This window comes from Phocoena phocoena, chromosome 13, assembly GCF_963924675.1.
Source record: "Phocoena phocoena chromosome 13, mPhoPho1.1, whole genome shotgun sequence".
Classification (NCBI taxonomy): domain Eukaryota; kingdom Metazoa; phylum Chordata; class Mammalia; order Artiodactyla; family Phocoenidae; genus Phocoena; species Phocoena phocoena.
The window spans coordinates 14,944,668-14,969,677 of NC_089231.1; the positions used below are offsets into that span (position 1 = coordinate 14,944,668).

At 35.3% G+C, this 25,010-nt stretch overlaps 1 pseudogene; it reads right to left on the reverse strand.

Moving 5' to 3' along the window:
- Window positions 1-219: 219 nt before the first annotated feature.
- Window positions 220-25,010, reverse strand: part of LOC136132496 (glutamate decarboxylase 1-like) — a 40,849-nt pseudogene continuing 16,058 nt past the window's right edge.

The following is a 25,010-nucleotide window of genomic DNA, read 5'->3' on the forward strand; positions in this document are numbered from 1 at the left end:
TAATGAAAACAACAAATACATAAACAAAATTGAATCTATTATCTATCTATCAATCTTCAATGACCCACTGTTCTTTATTCATCTTGTATAACATAGGATAAAAGAGAATCAAACGTTCTGAAGAAAGAATATCATTTATAATATTCCTTTCTTATTATCTTCAGCAGTAAATCTTTAAAGTCGGTGTTTAGTTTTGGTATTCAAAATCACATTGCAGTATCATAAATCTTTCCCAAGTCTTTCAATTTCATCAATAACATAGTCAACATCAGTTTGTCTTGTGGCAGGATTAGAAAAGACCATTCGAAAAAAATTTACTTTGTCCCCATAAGGCTGGTAGTTTAGCATGGCTGTGCCTTCCTCTATCATTTGTGCTTTCATCTTTGGAGCTATCTGTGTATAAATGCAAATATCATTAAAAGGAAATTTTACAAGTAAATACTGTTCCACATCTTAGATGACTACATAACTATCATTAGCTTGAAGTAAATTGCAGGCAATTTAAAACTGTCAGGGATAATTTTTAAGAAGCAGCTTAGTACAGAGAAAAGGCAGCACGTTCTGTATTCATACTGTAGCTCTTGTTACTCCATGATTCACGATTACCAAACTCACAAAATAATGCAAGTGTGCTAGAATACATTAAAGGAGGTTGTGTGACATTTTATTTATGTGGCAATTCAAGTAGAAGTATCTGGGAGAGGTAAAATGAAATAGAAAATGGAAAAGGAGTAGTATCTTTTGGTATTCTAACTTCCGCTCTTTGAATCATTGCGATACATCTTGAGTTTTTCTACAAGGTCACTGTTTTGCAGCAAAACATAGTTTCTTTGTAAATTTTACAGAGACAAATTCTATCTGTTTAATTGTCTTGCACAGCTCCTAAAACAATACCATGCACGTGACATTAGATCACATTACGCCCTTGGGTTATTATTATAAGACAAAGTGGTACTGAGACTGGGAAAGGAAGAGGAGGGCATTCTATAACTATTGAATGTGTTCCTCTTCCCGAAACTTCTACTCCTGCAGTTTACCTTTAAAATGCTACAGATGCTCTCCATTACTTAACTTTCCCATAAGTTTTTATATATGGCAGGGCATATACATACATATATATATATATATATTTTTTTTTTTTTTTTTTTTGCTTATATAGTCATTATATGGTCAGACATTTCATTTAATGTCCTTCTTTAATATTTCAATTAATCAACATGACCATAAAATAAAAGGTATTAGTTATTGCCTGCAATATTTTTAAAAACGGCTTTATATTTCCCCTTTGCCCTCCATCCAGGAGCACGCACAGACCTCTGAGAGGGACGGCTCTCTGGTGAGTGAGTGTGTATATCTCCAGGAAATAGCTCGCTCTCTGTAAACGTATACCCCACTAGCTCTCAGCTGGTAGTAATTACCCTAGTAAAAGGTAACACTTACATGTTAAGAAAAAAAATTAAGAGCTTCGCTCAGTACTTGCCTCAAACCACAGAATATTTAAACAAGGGGTATTATCAAAAAGCAAAACAAAACCAAAAAAATTCTCTATTTTCTCTTAAGACTTATAAGCCCAGTGAAATTTTCTGATGACATAAAAAGTTGATGCCCTTAAACACTGATATCAGATAGTTTGTGTTCAACTTCTCCTAGGGCGGATCACATTGCCTAAGATAAGTAGTTGTGATGTTGGTCAACTCAAAAGTGGTGGTGATGCTATTATAAAATGTATGTATATAATGCATGCTTAAGATAGGTTAAAAACTTACAGTTAATGTATAGCTAAATAACACGTAATAGTGGCAATTCTCTTTATTTTAATATACATTCTTAGGGTAAAGATTAAATCTTCTCATTGCTATGACATTTATTTGGATTTTTTTCAGTATTGATCACTGATCTGTAATAAAATCTCTCCTAGATTCTTGCTCAGATGACCTTATGATAAATATTTCAAATGTGATAATTCTTCTCCAAGTACATCTTCTATTGCTCATAAAAATTGTAATTATTTCTATTCTTATCTTCTCCCCACTAAGCCTTCTAGCTTAGAACTCAGATTCTGTCTTATTCATTTTATACCTCTAAATCCTCTGGAACATATGGCAAGCATTAACTGATGAATGAATTAACCAAAGGGTAAAAAACTCAGTAAATTGAATATTAGCATTCAAAAAATATTTTTCAATTATATAAAGGATGACTAGATTAATTTGCAAAATGACTGGTGGGTTGAGATTTCACTTGGTTCCATACAAATATTTTTTTAAAATGTCTTAAGACCACATTACCGCCTTCCACTAACCAATCAAACTAACCCAGACACATTATTTAAAAGGCAATATTAAAATGATAAATACCACACCATACACACAAACTTACCTTTTGCAGTTCTTGATCTCTTCCAAACTTTTTGGGATATGTTTAAGTCCAGAAGCAGACATTGGTGAACTCAGGCTAAATCAAAAATTTAAATTTTAGGGCTTCCCTGGTGGCGCAGTGGTTGAGAGTCCACCTGCCGATGCAGGGGACACGGGTTCATGCCCCAGTCCGGGAAGATCCCACGTGCCGCGGAGCGGCTAGGCCCGTGAGCCATGGCCGCTGAGCCTGCCCATCCGGAGCCTGTGCTCTGCAACGGGAGAGGCCACAACAGTGAGAGGCCTGTGTACTGCAAAAAAAAAAATTAAAATTTTACAAGTATTCTTAAAGTTTTACCTAATTCTTTAGTAATTTTATAAGTATCCTTAAAGCCCTACCGAATTCCTTAATTATCCCAGAAGTATTTAATTTAACTTTTAATATATTTTAAAATAGTTTTTGAGGATCTAATACATGTATCAGGCACCAAATACACAGATAAAGGAAATGGTGTCCTCACAGAGTGCCCAGTCTTCAGCCATCCATCCCATGCCCATTCCTCAAAATATATTAAATATTTTAATGACAGTGCCAATTTTATATTTGAGTAAGGTCATTCAGGACAGTCAGTTAGGGGAGAGAACAATTGAGGGGAGGAGAATATTAGTTAATAGAATGTTATAGTAATTCAGGACAGAATGGAGAGGACTTCACTGAAGCAGTGGCCACGGGTACAGATAGAAGAGTTTAAATTTCCCAAATCTTCAAAAGATAGAATTGATCTTTGCTAGGTTTTCAAGATGAATTCAAGGTTCTGGCTTCAGTGACTAGATGTCTTTTATGTAGATAAAGGGGTATAAAAGAACTTTACTTAAATCAATTTATGAAAGCTCATTTCAGAGAGGCAGATAAATGATCAGAGAATGTACAGTATTAAAAACAAATTTCTTTACTTCTAGTTTCCACTTAAGACTGAGCGAGACTAACCAAAAATAGAAATAATACAATCAGAGGGAGACAATGTAGAAAAAAGACCAAGCACCTTTGTTTCCTAATAGTTACTCTTACTAGCATGACTTAAAGCATGCCATTGGGTTGGCTGACTGGGCCTTGCAGAGGAAGATGGCTAGAATACTAGCAAAACTCTCCATTTTTTCATTAATATCTACTTAGTACTTTAATAATGATTAACCAAGGATTATCATATAATTTAAAGCCCACTTTTTCTTATGTCATCTACTATCCAGAAACCCAACTGCATTCTCTAACATACAAGAAAAAAACTAGGAACAATTAAATTACTCTTAATTCAGTGCCATCAAAATCAGAAAAGCAATTATAACCAAGAGTTTCATCTTAAAAATTTAGTATAATCATCAAATTAATCTTTTGGACCCTCAGCCTGTAAGAAAGAACTCACTCAAATGGAAAAGGTTTTAAAACCAAAATGTTTTGCAGTTAGATAAAATATTTAAAATAATTTTTACATACAACTTTTAAATTATCTCAAACTATTGGATAGGTAACATATTCAAGTAAAAAAAATACTCAGCAAAGGGCTTCCCTGGTGGCGCAGTGGTTGAGAGTCCGCCTGCCGATGCAGGGGACACGGATTCGTGCCCCGGTCCGGGAAGATCCCACATGCCGCGGAGCGGCTAGGCCCGTGAGCCATGGCCGCTGAGCCTGCGTGTCCGGAGCCTGTGCTCTGCAACGGGAGAGGCCACAACAGTGAGAGGCCCGTGTACCGCAAAAAAAAAAAAAAAACTCAGCAAAGAAAGTATAGATACTTTAAACTCTCTCTCACAAAAAAAGCCCACTAATAGAGTCCTTACCTTTGCATCAAATACTAGCTTAAAGTTATCTTTTCTCTTTAAAACTTTATAAAAGTATTTTGTAAGTTCCATATATCTGTTGATCTGTGCCTCAAAGCCATAGGTTCCCTGTAGTTAAAAAAAAATCAAAAGCTTCATTCAAGTAAGTACCTTTAAATTACACTGAAGAAGTTCCTGAAATGTATTAAATTTATTTAAATGTACTTATTTAAATAAATGTGATTATTATCTTACTAACAGTAGGTATTATATATTCTCACTGCATTCTTATTTCTATCCCCTCAACCTGCTTTTACTCCCTACTGTCTGTGGAACTTGAGGCAAGTTACTCAGCCTTTCTAAGTTTGGTTGCGTAGATCTACAAATGTTTGATAAATATTTTGACATGAATTTTTTATCTGTCTAGTATGCAGAGCAGATTTTTAAAAATTATATATAATGTAGTGAGGAATAAGAAATATGACAAATAAAGCCCTTGGCATACTGGCTGGCATAGTGCATCTTAAAACTGACAATTGTTAAGCTTCAGCCGTATATCAAGTATGTAGTTTAGTGCTTTGTACTCTTAGTTTAATTTACTCTTAGAAGAATCCTATAAAGTGGATAATGGAGGCACAGAAAAATCGACCAATCTGTCTCCACTCACCGTCTTTCCCTTGGTGATTTCCACTTGTCTCATGGCTCTAAGCAGTATATACAGGTTGATGACTCTCTCCCACTTTCATTTCCGTCTGAGACCTCATCTCTGAACCTCAGTCTCCTGCTTCACATAACTAATAAACATCTCAAAATCAATGTCCAAAAGTGAACTCCTGACCTGTCTTGCACCAACTTGTTTCTCCCAGTCTTCCCAATCTCAGTAATATATCAATTTTATCCTTTAGTTGCTAAGGCCCAAAACATCAAAGTTTTCTTATCCTTGACCCTCTTCTTTTTCTCACTCCCCACATCTAATATTTTGGAAAATTTCACAGGATTTACCTTTAAAACGTAATTAGAATCTAATATATCTTAACCTATTCACTGCCACTATGCTGGCCCAATCACTGTCCACTGCATTACTGAAATTGCTTCCTAACTGGTCTCTTTGCTTCTGTCCATACGGTCCATGTATGTCCATGCTGAGGGTATGTGTTCATAGTTACTCTAGGCTTGTGTAGTGTAGAGCCTTGACAACCATATGAGGTGGTACTTCAGTGTCTTCTCAATACTTAAGCCTTTGTGATCAGAGTTGGCTTCATGAGCATACAACCTGTGCAGTCACACAGGGCCCATATTCAGAAGGGCTTCAGGCTTAACTTAATGCTCTGCTGTCGCTGTCCTGAAATTCTTTAAAATTTTATTTTGGACTTGTGTTTTGAAAGTGAAGTCCAGTGGGACAATGGATTACGCCTATGAGCTAAGGAGATACAGGCAACATATACGTCTGCCACTCCTTGCCTCCCCAGGCACACCTAGCCTTTGCATTGCACAATGAGCATGGAATTCCACTGGTCCTACCATATCTGGCAACCCAGTGACAATGCAAATAGCACGAGGTAAGGATGCTACACCTACAACTAAGTAAGCGGGGATGCTCGGAGCCCCCAAGAGGCTACACTTTCTGTTTAAATCAGAACTTGTTTTCAACAGAGACCGAAGGCAATGGAGTTCTAAGAAAGAGTAATGACGGAGGAACCCTTTCATTTTCTTTCTTACGTTATTTCCTCGTATGACCAGCTCATTCCACGTTAGCCACATTGATCTCCTTTTTGTGTTTTAGATGCAACAGGTGTGCTTCAGTCTCAAAGATTTTAAATTGAGATTCCCTCTTGCTACACAGCTAAATATTAGCATGATCTCCTCTTCACTTTCTCAGATTTTTGCACAAATGTAACCTTCTTATTGACAATTACCATACTATTTAAAATTATAAATACTTAACCCTAGCACGCAACTTTTTATCCTTTTTCAAAGCCTTATTTTTCTCCACAAGAAATATATATGAATCAAAATGTGTAAAAAGCTTTGATTGATGAACATTTGGTCAGATGCTCCCAACTTTCACAATTTTGAACAAATATTGGTTTGGAGAAGGCATTACTAGTCTTTGAAATGCTTAAGAATAGACATGATTAAATATCAGTGGACTGATATTTTGAGCTAACCACTTTATCATTTGATATTTTTCTTTGAGGGCAGTCTGGTTCAGGGAGAAGCTGTAAGTAATTAGAGGAAGAAAAATTTGCAGAAAAGTTAATAGAAATTATTGATGAAGAATATTCCTACTCTGAATTCTGAAGAAATGGAGCTAAATATCATTGAAATACTTGGCATAGAGTTTATTACTCTTCAGCAATTTTCCACATAGAGCTTTCGGCGGCATTCAATGCATACTAAATTGGCAATGAAAAATATCAGGATATGCATCCTTCTTGTGAATGTACCTTTAAGTTTCTTGAAAAACATCTACAAAGATTGAATAGTAAAGACAATGGCACTTCTATTCTGAACTTAATTGGACTCTGTTAGCCCAGGTCCTCCAAACAGCAGACACCAAGATGAGATTAAAGGTGCAAGGACTTCATTAGTGAAGTACCTGTGTGAAAGATAGTGGGAAGGAGCCAGTCAGACTGGGAGAGCTTTCAGACTGTGCATAAGTCTGACCCTAAGTGAAGGAAACAGGTGGGGAAAGGTGGGGAAGAAGCGTCCTGGAGTATGATGAAATCTAAGTAAAATTCAGAAAGGCCCTTGGGAACTCTTCACACCAACTCAGCTATCAAGAGAGTCTAGTGTCTCTCAGGAATGGGAATGCCTTAGAATCCCTGCCGTGCTCAATCAGTGATTGACTGGGAGAAAACTCTGGAAAGCACAGCCTCAGGGCAAATGCAATTATGAATTTAAGAGAAGCAGATGGGCTCTTGGACAATTAAGCTCCCTATAGCACTCTCCTGGCCAAACACAGTCATTTTATGAATACAAAACCAGTCCAACCCATGTAGAAAATCTAACGAAAAAGAAGCTTTTGCATTCGATTTGCTTCTGCATAATAATTGATGTTTGTAGAATCTTACATTACTATATGATTTTCTTCTTACTTACTTTTGTAACCTATCACAGTATTTTATGGAACTAACTTTATTTTTAAGAAATATGAATTTCATTAAAGATGGCTCCTCTTTCTACTATCAATCAATGAAGTATTCATTCTGTAATTATAGCAAATGAGAAAAACTATTAAATTTTTCATTTATATCTCTGGACTTCATTCTTAATGCCCATTATTTTGTCAAGAGTACTGATGGAGATTCACATAGCAAATGTTTAAATATTTACTAGTTATAAATCATGCTACAAACTTGCAAGTCAACTCCTCCCATTCAAGCCCATCATGGATATTTACCTGAACCTGATTTCTTGTATATAAAAATGTTCTATAATATAAAAGAATTCCCATTTCACGGTATGCTGAAATTTTTTTCCTATTCCCAGGAATGGCCCTACTTATATAACATCTGTTTATACACCATTTTTATGAAGTAGTCTCCGTATGCAAAAGATGATGAGCCTGCTTTTCATCACTACCCAGTGTGAGTTTTGGCATTCCCATGGTGCTATGAATTGTATTAAGAAAGACAATATGAATTTGTGGAAAAAAATATATTTTGGATTTAGGTGAGTTGTCACCTTTGCTCCTTAGATGTAGTTCTCTTCATCCACTAGCAAGTTAATTTCTTTACCTATTTAACAGATATAACCAGCACAACTGTTGGGAAACATAAGCTAAATAACATACGTAAAGCTTTCTAGCCTAATACATGTTCAATGGATGGTAGATCCATTACTATTGAATGAATGTATTCATTATTTCAATGCCTCATTATCAAAAGAATTTAAGGTGAGTTACCAATGTCAATACGCTATTCAAAGTGGTTTTTTTAATGCTTGTTTTGAACTAGGTGATTATAAGGTTAGGAAAAAGCAGTTGATGAAAGAGATAAATTTAGAAGAGAAAATGCTGCCAGTATATTATATACTAACCAATATATTATTGCCAATATATTATAGACTGACCAAAGTAGGCTCATGAATTTGCCTCTGTGATTCATGTTACAGAACATATTTTTCTATTAGTGTTTTGTACTAGGAATTCCGTATCTACCAAATAAAAATCTAACCAGCTCTAACTGCCTCTGATACTGACATCTGAGAGAGTCCCTTAGGGTCCACAGGGTGGGTAATGTAATGTAGAGGACCAGGTCCCCAATATATTAAAGATGTTGTTAGTTCATGGCAAAGCTTTCATCTGAACAGAACCTAATGCCCATCTTCCTACAGAGTACTGGGAAGAAGGTGATAGGAATAGCTTCCTAAAAGCATGTCAATTATTTAAATTAAAGTTTAAATAAGGGGCAGTTAAAAATTATAAATAAGGGGCAGAATGAGGGTGTAGACACGTCCTGCTGTTGTCATAGTGTTTGGAGAGACAATATATGCTGCTCTTGGGCTTACCTGGTGGCGCAGTGGTTGAGAGTCCGCCTGCCGATGCAGGGGACACGGGGTCGTGCCCCGGTCCAGGAGGATCCCACGTGCCGCAGAGCGGCTGGGCCCGTGAGCCATGGCCGCTGAGCCTGCGCATCCGGAGCCTGTGCTCCGCAACAGGAGAGGCTACAACAGTAAGAAGCCCGCGTACCGCAAAAAAAAAAAGGAAACGAAATTGAGTTATTTGTAGTGAGGTGGGTGGACCTAGAGTCTATCATACAGAGTGAAGTAAGTCAGAAAGAGAAATACAAATACCGTATGCTAACACATCTATATGGAATCTAAGAAAAAAAAAAAAAAGGTCATGAAGTACCTAGGGGTAAGACGGGAATAAAGACACAGACCTACTAGACTAGAGCATGGACTTGAGGATGTGGGGAGGAGGAAGAGTAAGCTGGGACAAAGTGAGAGAGTGGCATGGACATATATACACTACTAAAGGTAAAATAGATAGCTAGTGGGAAGCAGCCGCATAGCACAGGGAGAGCAGCTCAGTGCTTTGTGACCACCTAGAGGGGTGGGATAGGGAGGGTGGGAGGGAGACCCAAGAGGGAGGAGATATGGGGATATATGTACACATATAGCTGATCCACTTTGCTATAAAGCAGAAACTAACACACCATTGTAAAGCAATTATAGTCCAATAAAGATGTTAAATAAATAAATTCACATCCTTTCTCTGAAAACCTTGCCAACAGGTGGGTGTCAAAATACAGATTTTTTTATAATAAGTAGTTTAGTCCATATATAGAAGATTATGCAACATTTCATTGGGGTCTGGGGCTGTATGTCATAATCAAATACATGAACATCTCTATAGTGAAGTATGAATATCTACATTAAGTGGGTACATAGAGTCAATCTGAGCCTCACAGCAGGTCAGGATTGGTTTTGTCACCTGATGAACTACAAAAAAATTAATTGTTCAGAACGTCTTTAAATTTCAAAATTGTAAATAAGGGACTGTAAACCTATAATTCTTCAATTCTTGCTTAATTGGTAATAATTTATAAGGGAATAAAGGGGATTGTAACAGATAAGTTGGAGAGTATAGCAGAGGTTAGAGATCATAAAGCTCATACATGTTAGAGCAAAGATTTGAAAATGAATAAGATTAACACTCAGGTCCATCTTCCCTGCTAAATGACACTGGTCATATATGAAGTACTACCTGAAAGCTGAAAGATATTTAGGGGAAACAATTCCAATCAGAGAGGATGAAAACTTGCACTATGACAGAGAAGGCAGGTTCAAAGAAATAAGAGTTGAATATCTTAATTAGATTTTTTAAAGAGCAATTCAAACTTGCCCTAAGAAAGCAGTTAGTATTTGAACGGGAAAAAATAATTGCCATATTTTAACTTAAATAAAAGGACTATATCATAAAATAAAAAATAAAAAGATCAACGGGGAAGGATCAGTTTTCTTCAACAGGGCAAATGGTGCTGCACCACGTTAATTCAATGAGAGCACAATTATTTTGGTTTTGAACATTCACAATGAAGCTAATCATTACCAAGACGTCATTATGTCCCTCCTTGAAAATAGAAATTATTTACTTTTTCCCCAGTCAGAATAGCAGAGCACTGAAGGGGGATACCCATGAGTTTATGTGGATTCCAGGTCACAGAGTTGGCCGTAGGTGACAAAACAGCCCCAGTTAGTGCTCACCGTCTAATGAAAGAAAACAGAAGCCTAAATAGGTTCTTTCTCTTGCACAAGCAATGGCCCGGGTCTCACCTTTCAATGCCACTGAGTTTATAGGAGTGGTTTCTGGATAGCAACAATCCACCTCCGCAAGCTGCCTGTAACAGATACAAAGGATTCGTGTTCCTATTTCTTTTTTTTTTTTTTGCGGTACGCGGGCCTCTCACTGTTGTGGCCTCTCCCGTTGCGGAGCACAGGCTCCGGACGCGCAGGCTCAGCGGCCATGGCCCACTGGGCCCAGCCGCTCCGTGGCACGTGGGATCCTCCTGGACCGGGGCACGAACCCGTGTCCCCTGCATCGGCAGGCGGACTCTCAACCACTGCACCACCAGGGAAGCCCTCTTATTTCTTTTTACATAGCACTGAATGCTTTTTCCTATGTTCATTTTATTTCAAAAGTTGATGAAGATTTAATTGTTATTCAAGATAATTACAAACTTGGCTATAATTATCCTACTTAGAAGAACAATGCATTTAAAATTTTCCTCCTATGAGTTTTCATTGTCTATTCATGACATAGTAAAGTTTTTTTTCTAATTAATTCAAAGAGATACCTTCTGTGTAACTTCCAGAGACAGAAATTTTTAAAAGTTGGAATCAGATTTGGCAATACTACAGAAAAATTAAACATCTACCATATTATATAACTTTAAATTTGTCCAACTCTAGTCAAAGCCAAAGACATTTTTGCCCAAAGTCACTGTACCAAACTAATAGCATCAAAACTTTTGATTTCCATAATAGCTATTAATTAAGAAACATATATTAGAGTAATGGGCTAAGTCCTTTTGATTTAAAATTGTTTTAACTATTTCTTTAAACTGATTTCCTAAATTGTTGGTTGAATATTAATAGAGGTTTAGACTTTTTTTAAACACTAGATACATTTGTAGCTCATTCCATGATAGTGTATTAAGTCTAATTTAAGATAATTTATGCAAATAAGACTATTCTTTCTTGACATTTATTCTTTAAAAAATTAGGAAAGAAATTTTTGTCTTGCCTGCCATGTCAATTAAGAAATTTTAAGGACTATTCATAGGATACATCTTTTTAAAAAGGTGAATCATGATCCAGACTCAAGGATGTGACTTACATCCACACGCATCCAGAGTTTGTGCATCTCACAAATATCTGCGATGTCGTGGAGTGGGTTGCAGGCCCCAAACACTGTGCTTGCTGCCAACTGTGGCAGTGACACAAAAAGGAGTTTGGCCCCGGTGATGACAAAAGCTGCATCATTCTTACAATCCCATGAAGTCCACTCCTATGCTAATATTGTTACTTAACCGTTACACTTCTGGACATCAGGAAGCTGGATAACTTTGACTAGGTACTTAAAAATTTCAAATACTCAAAGGTACCTACAGTAATGGAAAAAGTAGCTTAACCATAAGATGAACTCATACCACTACCTCTGAGTCTCATTTATTGTTATTTCTCTCTGAATTTATTTTCAGAAAATCATACCACAACAATAGAGCTGACCAAACCCCTTTCTTAGTAAATATCCTGATAACTTTTCTTTTGATAGTTAACAAACAAAATTATCAGGAAATACTACAATGTTAATTATTTCACTTCAGTTTTAGAAGAAATTTCCTACATTTAGGGATTATTTTATTTCCTTTAGCAATTATCTTATCAATTGTTTTCCACTAACAAAAACAGGTGAAGAGGGCTTCCCTGGTGGCGCAGTGGTTGGGAGTCCACCTGCCGATGCAGGGGACATGGGTTCATGCCCCGGTCTGGGAAGATCCCACATGCCGCGGAGTGGCTGGGCCCGTGAGCCATGGCCGCTGAGCCTGCACGTCCAGAGCCTGTGCTCCGCAACGGGAGAGGCCACAACAGTGAGAGGCCCGCAAACCAGAAAAAAAAAAAAAAAAAATAGGGGAAGAAAATTAAGATGCATTTGTGTGTTAAATAAATATGGAACTTCAGAACATACCTTCCTTTTAGCTTGTAATATATTTTTCTCTAACTCAGCTGGAATCATCTTTCCCCTTAAAAATGCAAATACACATTGATTTCTTATCAGTGAATAAACAAACCAATTCTACCCATTAGAAGAATACGTAATATTCAAGATTAAAAAATTAGTTTTTATTGTCTCCCAAAGGTATTTATAGGTGTAAAAACAACTATTAAGTAAATGTTTAATTCTCTGAAACCATTGTTAAGTATCATGTTATTTGAGTTAAAGAATGCTTAGTTTACTATTCAATCATCTTAAAATCAGCGTTACTTACAAATCAGAAGATTCTGATTTTTCTAAGAAAGATACAGATGATTTCTTTCTTTCTTTCTTTTTTCTTTCTTTCTTTCATCTACCTAATTATTAACCTTTAATTATAAAGACTTCTTAGTATCAAGGTAGAAAAATCAAGTATCCAAATTGGAGGAGTGGGGGAAGAACATGACACAAATTCAGGTGGCCTCACATTTCTTCACAGAGAATTTCTGGGAAAAAAAACCCCAAAAGCCAATATTTTCCTACTCCATCCAGTTTTCAGACTAAAATCCTGTCTATTGATGATTCAGAAGCAACATTTCTCTTAAAGTCAGGAACAAGATAAGGACGCTCACTACCATCAATATTATAGTATTTTTTTCTGAAGAAATACCTATTAGCTAGCTAGATGATTATAATGATGATGATAGATAGATAAAAAGAAGAGGAGAAAAAAACCCTAATTTGAGTACATATGGTTGTATACCTGGAATTCCTAATATTGTTCATTGAAAAACTCTTGAAAATGCCAAGAATGTTGAGCAAATGGGTGGTTACAACAATTAGGTTCCTATTTTTTAAAACTAATTGTTCTGAATAAACATAGAACATATCCTATTCATAGCAGTAAAAAAGATACAAAGTATCTGGGGGAGGGATTCTCAGGAAATGTTCAGGATTTATATAAAGAAAACCAAACGACTTGAGATAAGTATTGAATTATAAACATAAAACATATTTGCAAAATATTTTATATTCATATATTTTATATTTCAAAACTTTTCAATATATAAATTTTTTTTACAAGCCAATAAATAATAAACCACCAATAAAATATGGGCAAAAAACATGAACAGACAGATCATGGTAATACACAATTGGCTGGTCCATATATTGGCTATACATTGTCCCAAATAACTAAATGTCATCTTTGTCTATCAGAATTTTCAAGTATAGACGTATTGATAATGTTCAGGCTTCACAAGGTAGATAAGAGTATCAATTAACTGAAAAATGTTTGAAGGGCAAATAAAAATCTTTATGAAATTGTAAGTGCAGACATTCTTTGAACCAATAATTCAACTTCTAGAGATTCACATGAGAAATATTAAAACACAGACACTCAAATATATTTATATAATTATATTCATTTAAGCATTGTTCTTAAATACTAAAATCTAGGTGAAAACCCTTTTAAATAAGATATGTGAAATTATGTTACAGTTATAAAATGGAAAACTCCGAAGTAATTAAAAAAGAATAAGGAAGGTCTGTATAAATTCATGGGCTAAGATTCCTAAGATATATTCCAAAGCCAAAAAAAATAAAAGAATAAGTTGCAGATTATAACACAGAATTTGATATGCATAAATGTATAAATACATTTGATATGCATCAAAATGATCTCCCAGAATATATGTATTTGTAATGTAGTTTATGAAAGGTAGGATTCAAGACAAATGGAAATATATTTTCACTCTGTAGATTTCTAATGCGGTCGAATTTTTCATCTCTAAACATTATATTGCTAACTGGATCTACTTAAAACAAGGAACAGATATGTGACAGTCTCACTGATTTAGGACTATACTTAGTAAAGAAGTCTTAACAGTAGGATGGGATACCTTGGTGCTTGTTTCATAATTACTTCTAGTTAAAATTATTGAAACTAATATGGGAGAGTATTCTTGCTAAAAATTGGGATAATAGAAAAATGGGATTTTAATCTTCATACCAAGCATGATAATAAAAAATGTTGACAATGTATTAAGGACATACCTTTCATCACATTTTGCTTCAATTACATTATCAGTTCCCATGCCAAGGATTGCTGCAGCTTTTTTTTACTGAATATTGACCCTTGGGCAAAAATGAAAACAAGAAAGGTATTAATTCTCCCGCCTTAAATCATCACTTACATTAGTGCATCACTCACACTAGGGCTTACACGCATAGCTTTGCATGGGTTTGTGCATGGATATATATATATATATATGTATATATATATACACACACACACACGCAAGTAGAGTTCTCAAGGCATAGTTCCAGACCCTTATCATTACATTTGTTGAGATGAAGGAGGTTGTAGTACCTCTTTCTAGGAGGCACTATCACAGAACACGACTCTTTAAATGCAGGAGTTTGAATATTCTCTGTATACACATGAATCGTGTCATTTATAAATTTAGTGACAGTATCCTCCAGGTAAATCCTTACATGTTATGGACAGGTTTAAATCTTGAATTTCCAATTTTTTTTAAAGAGTGAGGCCTGAAGAAATGAATCAATTCTTATTCTGCTTGCAGTTTTTAATTTTGACTTTGACATCAACTTTGATTTCTTGCCTTCTAGGTGACTACTATCTCCTTGTATCATTTGCATAATGTAAACAGTATCAGTAAGATGGAGGTGACAGCTCAAAGATAAACTTGGCCTGGGTTATTTTTAGCTGCCCGGAAAAGACCAGATATATGAGAGAAACAAGTAGAGAAATTTAAAACCCTAACCATATTTTCATTTCAATGGAGAATGCATAGATGAAATAGGAAATGTTCTTTTTTAATCTGTATTTGCTCATTATATTTAAAAAGTATATGTGAAATGATGAAAATGACATTTGTAAACAAGCATTTTCAATTGTATTAAGTTTTATAGTAAACTACATTAAATATGCAGCAGTGGTCTCTAATTTGATAATATACATTTATATAATGCCAGTTTGAGTTTGGCAAAGGAAAGACATTGCAAACATGGGGACATTTTAAAGAAAACCCTGTGTTTCCAAGTACTTTTAGATAGAATTCTCAAGCTGGGACTACAATTACACTTTAAGATTATAAATGTTACCATGGTAGAAAAGAAAAAAGTGATCGGATTCATTAGAGGGATGAATTGATTTTTTAGAAATATGTATTGTTACTAGGCACAGGGTTGGAACATTAAAACTAAAGGAGACCTCAATGGATATATTGTCAGTATCAGAAACATTTGGCTGAGGACCTATAAAAATAAAGCTTTCTTGTCAACCGACTCTTACAGTCCTAACTGGAAAAAGAAAACATTAAACACATTCGCGTTCTTTTAATTCAACTTTAAAGTGAACCATTATATCTTTGAATTTTCTGTCTTGCTTTTTTTATGGTATAGGTAGCAAAATGTTTTATATTTATAATCACATTTTTTCTGTTAGCTTCTCCTATGTTGAAATAAAATTTTAATACTGACTTATCTGTATTGCTAATCTATAGAGTCTATACCAACTGGAAAGTTGTTTTTCCCCTTTCCAATATTAATCCATAGATCCAGACAGATTACTGAATATATTTAATGGAAAAATGAAGCTAATATTCTCAGTCTTTCAATTACTTTATCAGTGTATCTTAGAAGACTCTTAAAAGTTGGAAAAATCTGAACTTTATACTTACTTGTTCAGAAACAAACAATACAATGCATGGAAGTGCTGTCATGCCTTTTGTTTTTATCTCTGGATATTGCCTATAACGAGCTACTAATATACCACAGAGGTTTGATATACTCCCACCTATGGAAGAGAAATCGTGACTGTTAATCTAGTTTCCAAAATCAGAAATGTTGATTGAAATCATGACAATTTGAGAGTTTTCTGAAACTAAAATTGTGCCAAATCACTGATGTCATTTTTAAAATAGCCTTCCTTGAAAGTGTTAAGAGAAAGCTCAAACAACACAATTCACAACTTTAAGATTTCTAAAAACTTTCTTTATAATTATAACCAACACAATGGCTTATGAACATTTATCTCTGGAAAACAGTCATATTAGTTGAAATACATTTTGAGTGTCTCCTGATATTTCTTTTCGCTCATAAACATTTTTCTTACCAGGTGAAAATATTCCATCTGCTTCTGTTTCTCTCCAGCCAATAATTTCACACATTTTCTTAAGAAGAATTGTTTCCATGACAGTAAATACTGGAGCTATTTCATAGGTAAACCTATAATATAGAAATTCTACTGTGAATTATATTACATGGAAGAGGATAAATAAAATCATGTGCTAGATAAGATTCTACACATTTCTGTATGCTATAATAGACTGTGCAAGAAATGGTTAAGTTTTATATGTTCTGAATGGTCCCTTCCAGATCTAGAGTGCGTTAGTTCTACAAAGGAAGTATCAAGGTTTCCATGGTTTTGTGAGGTAGCTGGGAATTTCATTTTCCACCAAAAGGAATTTGAAAGTAGCTCCATCCCCTCAGCACACACACAACACTGTTTGGGACAGGAAATGTCCAGTTATCAAGAAAATATTTACACATTTCCTAGGGGACAAGTTAGAAAGACAGATAACTAGAGCTACAGACAATATCTTGCAGAACCTGAAAGAGCCTTTTCTAAAAACGGATTGATAAACGTTTTTCACCTAAAGACTGTACTGTGAGCAAACACACCTCAAAAAAAGGCTAAATACGGTTATGTTTTCAATAACAGCTTGAAGCAAGCAGACGTTACAGGAACCACATGGGCCCCATGGAAAAGAATTCAGAGAGCACTGTTACGGGGACTCTTCTCTGAGGCTCCCTGTGAAATTAGCTCCAGAGAAAGAAGCTGGGATTTAAAAGAAGGCTCTAAGCTTTTCTCTACATGTATCCTATGCAATGAACAGTGATGTGTGTGCAATGAGCTCTGAAATCAAAAAGTGGGCTCAGTTATTCTCAAGAAATCCTTTATTTGTTCTTAAAAAAATTGTAAAGACCTCTCTAAGTGTAATTATATATGATGCCGGTATCAGGGACCACGTATGTGCCACTTCAGATGTCCTCAGCTTTCTCTGTCTCTAAGGCCTTTGGATGTTATTCAGGCCCAGCCACCACTGTGACCACTTTCACTCAGACTCACCCACAACCCAATGGAGAGTCGCCTCCCACCCACACTTGCAGTCTCTGACCTTCAGCCCTGGGGTCTTCCTTTTGCCCTTAGTATCACAAGTCATGGAATCAGCTGGTAATCCCAAGAATGCCCAGTTATTATGTGTGGGGAACTTAACATCCCATCGTGCAGTCCTTTGGCTGTAAGAGACCTGGTTGAGAATAAATTTGTTCCCCTTGCTCCCTCCAGAGGGACTGATCTTAGAAGCAGTCACTTACAGGGGGCCATATATCCCAGGAGATCATGCACTCACTTCTGCTTATACTAAGTGGTAGCCAGGTCTAAAATGCCCCTCATGTTACCCTCTGCCCTGTCCTGACTCCCTTCATTTCCCCCAATCCTGCTCCTCTGCAGGGCATGCCCTAATAAAGTGTTAATCTATAAACTCTGGCCCCAGGCTCTGCACAAAAACACAGATTAAGAAAATCCATTACCTATTAGAATTAGGCTTCTAGTTCCAAGAAGAACAAAGTTTACATAGCAAGCCTACGGGATGTCCATTTCAATGAGGCTCATTTCTGCCAGTGTTCTGTCAATTTCAGCTTCTTCGCACATTACATTTTTGATCCTATTTCAATTCCATGGAGTAGACATTATTATTTTCAGACAACGGAGACCCATTAAATGGTAGAATTAGGACTTAAATTTGGTTCTCGTTAATTCCATCTCGCATGCTTTTCCATTATCTCAGATTATGGTAGGAGATATCCATGGAGATATCCAATGGAGATATCCATTCATTAAAATGAGAAAAATTCAAAGGTAAAGAACCCTCTCTTAAATCCTTTGTCTTTGCATCTTCCATGTATTCTTTCCACTATTTCTCTGTTTAAACCAAGACTCTATATTTTCTTCACACAAAAAATGATTAAGTTTCATAATAATGGGATTCCAAATAATGGAGCAAGATTTATAAAATGATTTTTGTGTAATAATTTATATAACATATAAAGTGCATCATATAGTCTCAAAAGATATAGGTTTTTTAAAGTATTACTCTATGCATGTTTAAATAAAGGGCCATAATCAAGCAATAAAAATTAAAACTAGCAGTAAACTGTGCAGGTTACTTTTACATGCATTTCACATCTATAAGTCCCTGGGCATCATTAAAATCCCAATGACAACTAAACAGTTAAAATAAACCACAGTTTTCCCACATAGCAAAGCAGTCACTTCTCATAAATGTTTAGTTCTTGGTTTTAAAGTTTAAATTTCTACCACCTATCTCTTTTGATAGCTAGTTAAATTATATTAACATCTGACACAGACTGATCCTTTCAATTTCATATCTAATCATTTCCCTATCCCTTTAACCTTAAAATATATTGCCCTAAAATTAATTTTACTTCAAAACGTTGCAGCAGTGTATCTAATTTTCTTGTAACTGTAAGTTTTGCTGTGGCAAAGTTCAAAATTTGTAAGGAATCACATTGGAGTTCAATTTAACTTTCCCTTAATAGTTTACTTTCTTCACCTTCTAGCAGATTGAAGTTCTAATTTATATGCAGGAAACTTTTCACATACTTGTCTGTGTCTTTTTTCGACTCCGTGCTCTGGGCTGTTTTGGGTAGCGTTGAAATGATTCCAGTCCTGGAGCTGGGCTCCCAATCTGCACACTAATAACTCAGACTGAAAAACGGAACTCTACTTACCAGGAAATTCATATCCTGAGATTTTCTAGAGAGAGACTGTCCAGAGGACCAGTCAAAATGTCACTCAGGGAACAGGAACCATCTTTGCATTTCTCTCAGGGTATCAACTATTTTTTTCTGATACAGCAAACATCCTATCCAGCAAAATGTAACTTCCACAACTGACATCTTCACTCTTGCTTATGTGTCTAATAGTCCCACATTCCTTAGACCCAGAAGGATACTGACATGTTGGTATTTGCAGTGGCTGTCAACCATTCCCCTGCAAGTCCAATCGCATCTAGCCCACTGGAGAGCTGGTTAAAATAGCATGGATGTCCTAGAAAAAAAGACAAAATTGCAAATGGGTCAAAGTAAAAACACAAGGCTAAAAAGTAGTTAAATTTTATAGCAGTTTCTCAGTGAACAGGTATTATGGATCAAGCACACTTTACTTATTTCATTCAGTAAATATTCCTGAGCAATTATCATATGCAGGGACAATGCTGGGTATTGGGATCCAGTGGGCATACAAGGTGGACATAGCTGCTACCATGGGGATCTCACTGACTGGTGGAAGAAAAAGACAATAATCAATTTATGACACAAATGTGTTTAATTACAGTAAAAATCACTACAAAGGAAAGGATCAGGATGTTATAAGACCATTCCTAGGGCATCCACAGCAGTCAGGGGAGCAGAAGAGGCAATCTCCAGAGAAGACTTCTTGGAGGAGGTGATCTTTCAGGGACAATTCGGTTGGTTTCCAAACAGTGGAGGAGGATTATTATGAGCACAAGGAACAGCTATGAGAAGGCACTGAATTGAGAAGGGGCTTGAATGCCAATGCCAGAGTGAGGAGCCCACCTAAAGCAGACCAAGGATGCGGTGTGTAAAGCTACCTCAGTGAATGGGGGATCAACCACCTAAAAGATAAACCAATTTTCCCTCCGAAGTTCCTTACCCATTTTTTGATTAAAACATCAAGTCCCTAGAGATTATCATACTAAGCAAAGTAACTCAAAGAAAGGCAAATACCATATGCTATATCACCTATATGTGGAATCTAAAATATGACACAAATGAACCTATCTATGAAACAGAAACAGGCTCACAGACACGGAGAACAGACTTGTGGTTGCCAAGGGGGAGGGGGGTGGGGGGAGGGATGGAGTGGGAGTTTGGGCTTAGCAGGTGCAAACTATTATATATAGAATGGATAAACAACAAGGACCTATTGTATAGCACTGAAAACTATATCCAATATCCTGTAATAAACCATAATGGAAAATAATTTTTAAAAAGCACCAAAAAAAGATAAATAATTTCAACTAGGTTCTGAAGAACCTAGGGGCAGGACAGGAATAAAGACGCAGATGTAGAGAATGGACTTGAGGACACGGGGAGGGGGAAGGGTAAGCTGGGACGAAGTGAGAGAGTGGCATGGACATATATACACTACCAAATGCAAAACAGATAGCTAGTGGGAAGCAACCACATAGCACAGGGAGATCAGCTCGGTGCTTTGTGACCACTTAGAGGGGTGGGATAGGGAGGGTGGGAGGGAGACGCAAGAGGGAGGAGAAATGGGGATAAATGTATATGTATAGTTATTCACTTTGTTGTACAGCAGAAACTAACACACCAGTGTAAAGCAATTATACTCCAATAAAGATGTGAAAAAATAAAAATAAAAGAACACCACAAATAGATAATTTCAACTATGAAAAAACCAGGTCCCTCTTATAATGATGTTTTGAAATTTTATATTAAGAAAGGATCACCAAACATTACTTGTCAAACTGAACAATCTATATTCAGCTCAGTTTAAATTAATCTTCCCCTCCTTAGCTCCAAAATGGATTGTTCTTTGCACTGGTTTTACACTATATCTTAAAGATGATGTGTATGATAGCTCTTTTTGAATCTCTTTTTTGCCTCTAGAGCCTGTTCAAATATCGTTTGCTCCTGGAAGTATCATTGCTTTAAGAGATTAAGAATCAAGTTACAACGATATTAATTTATTCAGAAAACACTTTCTAAAATGTAGGCTGTATATATAAATTATACATATATCTAATTTTAGCACTCTATGTTTTATTGATGTATAGAGACAATAAATTAAGCATCAATAATGAATATTATCAAATAAAACAAAAAAATGAAAAAGGTAAATAAAAATTTTGTTATTTGCCATTGAGATATAACTCTCCAAATCAAAGTCATTTTTTTTACTTTTCTCTGTTAATTAATAAGCAATTCATATATGACAATACCAATTTAAAATAAACCAGACAAATGTTTTAAATAAAAATGAATAAAATGGGAGTATTTTTCAACACAAATGTAAACTCAAAGCTATTCATTCAGTTCAGTTCAGGCACACAAATTTGAAAATCACCTGTTTTACCACCATATTTTAAGGTATCTGTGCAATAACCAAGCAACTGCTCCAGAGACTCAGGATGGTCAGACAGCTATTAAGTCAAACCCATCCAAACCTTCAAGAAGTTGATGAGGATGATGAAAAGTCCAATATTTTACTCTTAACATCAAAAGTTTTCTCGATGTAGTGCAGAAGAATATTTACCACTTGTAGCAGAAAACATTTTGTTAAATCTTTGCCATCCTTGGATGGCAACAAATCTAGAGGAAAAAAAAGAGAGATAAACAGCAGGGTCAGTAACTAAAGAGCGAAAGAAAATCACCATGAGACTGAGTTTTGATCATTAAATATTAAAGATATTAAAAGGCCATGTCAAATAGCAAATGAAGCAGCATTTGTCCAAATCCAACAAATAATCTTCATTCAAAGTCCCACTGGATAACAGTTTTCACCAAAAAACAGACGATTTTAGATTAACATCATTGGACAGAAGAATTGTCCCTTCAAGTTCTCCTAGATGGACCTTATTGTCAAAAACGGAGCTGGTAAGTGTACTTTTAAAAGTAAGTTGAAGAATCAGATCTTAAGGAAATCATAATTGCTTCAATAAATATATAGATGACATAGAATTTTGTAAAAAGAAAACAAATAACATTTGTTAATGGCATCCATACCTGAAACATGAGCATTTGATAAATTAGTCATTAAATTCTCAGGGTGAGCTGCTTTTTTTGCATCTTTGTCAGCTGATTGAAATGGATGAACAGATTTTTTTCTCATCTGTTTCCTATCTACGTTGAGAAAGTTATTTGTGATTATTAAAACATGCTGATAATATGTATTTACTGCTTTTATCTGTAATCAAATGTATGCCTCCAAAAAATTCATAACATTTGAAATTTTTATTTACACATGATCTCTGGTATCCAGATAGGTGTAAACTGGAGAGAAGCATTAGTTCTACTGAAGTTTTGTAAGGCTCTTTAGTTTCATATCAGTTTAGTGTAGAGGATTAGTAATTTAGTAATTAAGACCTATCATGTTTAACTATAAATAACAATGCCTACTATATAAGATCCTGAAGTGCCTTGCATACATATTAGCATTTAACTATAAATTCTACTACATACTAAGAGTCCTAAGTGCTGTACACACATTTTAATCCTTATAAAGACATTTTTCCCAGTATGCACATAAACATTTAAAGAAGTTAAATAATAATAATTAACACTTGTTGAGCACATACTATGGCCCAGGAACTGTTCTAAGTGTCTCACATGTATCATTCAATCCTTATAGCATAGGCGTATGATGTAGATAACTATTATTATTAACAAAGATAGCTTTATATATGGTGGAACTAGAATTTATAGACAGGTATTTGAATCGAAATGCCATTAAGTTATCTATCCTCTTTAAAAATTAATATTTGAAAATAGTAAGTCTTGAGGTCTTCTTCAATAAGAGTATTTAACCAGATATCCAATCAAGTAAGTAATTCGTTATTAAGCATCATTTTATGTTCTGGGCAATGTATGGGAAAAAAGAAAGTACAAACCATAATGTATAAAATCAACTTGTTTACCTATAGCTATATAGAAAAAACACAAAGTAATCAGAAAATGATGTATGGCTAAATTTTGTAGTTTGGATTTTATAAGCTTAGTAGTATTATTTCCAGCTCTAATGGATCTTTCTTAAAGTAAAATAAGCTATTTCCCTATATAATCCAGACTACAATTGTTAAAACTGTAGCAAGATTAATTTGGTTTAATTTTTAAGCATTGCTACAACAATTATCAATTGATAAAACATAAGCATTTTAAATGTTTATGTATGACAGATAAGTGTTCTATAATAGCTTTTTCCATAAATAAAAACCTGATACATGAAAAAAACTGTGCATAAGAAAAGAGAGCAGAAATTACAGAAATGTGAGATGATTTGCAAAGAATGCAGTGTACTTAAAAACAAATTTCCATATTACATGTTGAACCAGTAAACATATATTAGGTTAATGCTTTGTACAATTTTTTTTCTAGAGGAAAATTGCTTTCTTTGAGTTTCACTGCTATAGACAATGAGAAATAATTGATAATAAGTAAATTTTAAAGTACTAAAGCTTTAAAAGCATTACTTTTAAAAAATAATTAGGGGAAACAAAAATCACAAGGAAAAGGGAAAGTAAAAAGCTTCTGTACATGAAACAGTATTACAGAACGTTTATAAGGAAATTATGTAGAAACCAAAAAATTTGATATTATTGGCATAAGAATTATATTCCACTAATAGCTCAACTACACATTGGATCTACAACCTAAAACTAAATTAAATTAACCTTTAATAACAAAATGATTGTTTTAAATGCATAAGTAAGATAATGATTGCTAATATGCTTCTGTCAAAATATGTTAATAGGGCTTCCCTGGTGGCACAGTGGTTGAGAGTCCGCCTGCCGATGCAGGGGACACGGGTTCGTGCCCCGGTCCGGGAAGATCCCACGTGCCGCGGAGCGGCTGGGCCTGTGAGCCATGGCCGCTGAGCCTGCGCGTCCGGTGCCTGTGCTCCGCAGCGGGAGGGGCCGCAGCGGTGAGAGGCCCGCGTAACGCAAAAAACAAAAAAAAACTATCTGCAAGTATAAAATTAATTTGATTCTTGACTGTGTTATTGTCTGGACACCCTCCTCTAATTTCCCCATGAGAGTGATGTTCTCAATTTATTCACGTCTTTATCTCTGGTTCCCAAGATGTGGTGGTATATATTAAGTAGCTAATAATGATCTGGAATAAATCAATTATTTTTTTGTTTTTTCCTAAAAACATTTACATTCCTGAAATTCTTCTTCAGGACTCAAAATGTTTACCTATGAAATAGCACCTTTAATCACAAAGTAAAATTCTACATCTAATGGAAACTCTGTTGATACATATAAACTAGGCCACAGTGACAGTGCACCAAGTTCAGAAGTAACTGAATTGGTCCTGCCTAACAAACCTCTTCATCACACATCAAAATCCTTAAAAATCAAATTGAATAAGAACATTTGTTAATAAAAATGGAGTCCTTCAAATGAAATTGCTGTTACTTTTATTAGGAGAAATCAGTTAGAAAAGCATGCTGTTTCTAAATATATCAAGTTATTAAGTCAAGATTACTAATGACAGTTTAACAGCTGGCAACTTGAGAGTTGTTTGATCTCAAAGACAAACATTTTAGAATAGGAGCCAGTTTTCTGGAAATCTAGTTTCAAGCAGTGACAACCTTTAGAGATCACATTTTTTAAAAAAGAAATTCTAAAATTACTGATAATTCAAATATGGCTTAGAAAATATCATAAATAATATGTGAATATATGATTTAATATTTTACCAGCAACCTATGCCTGACATCTATCTTCTTAGAAGATCAGAAGATATTGCTGATTTAGAAGTAGAAA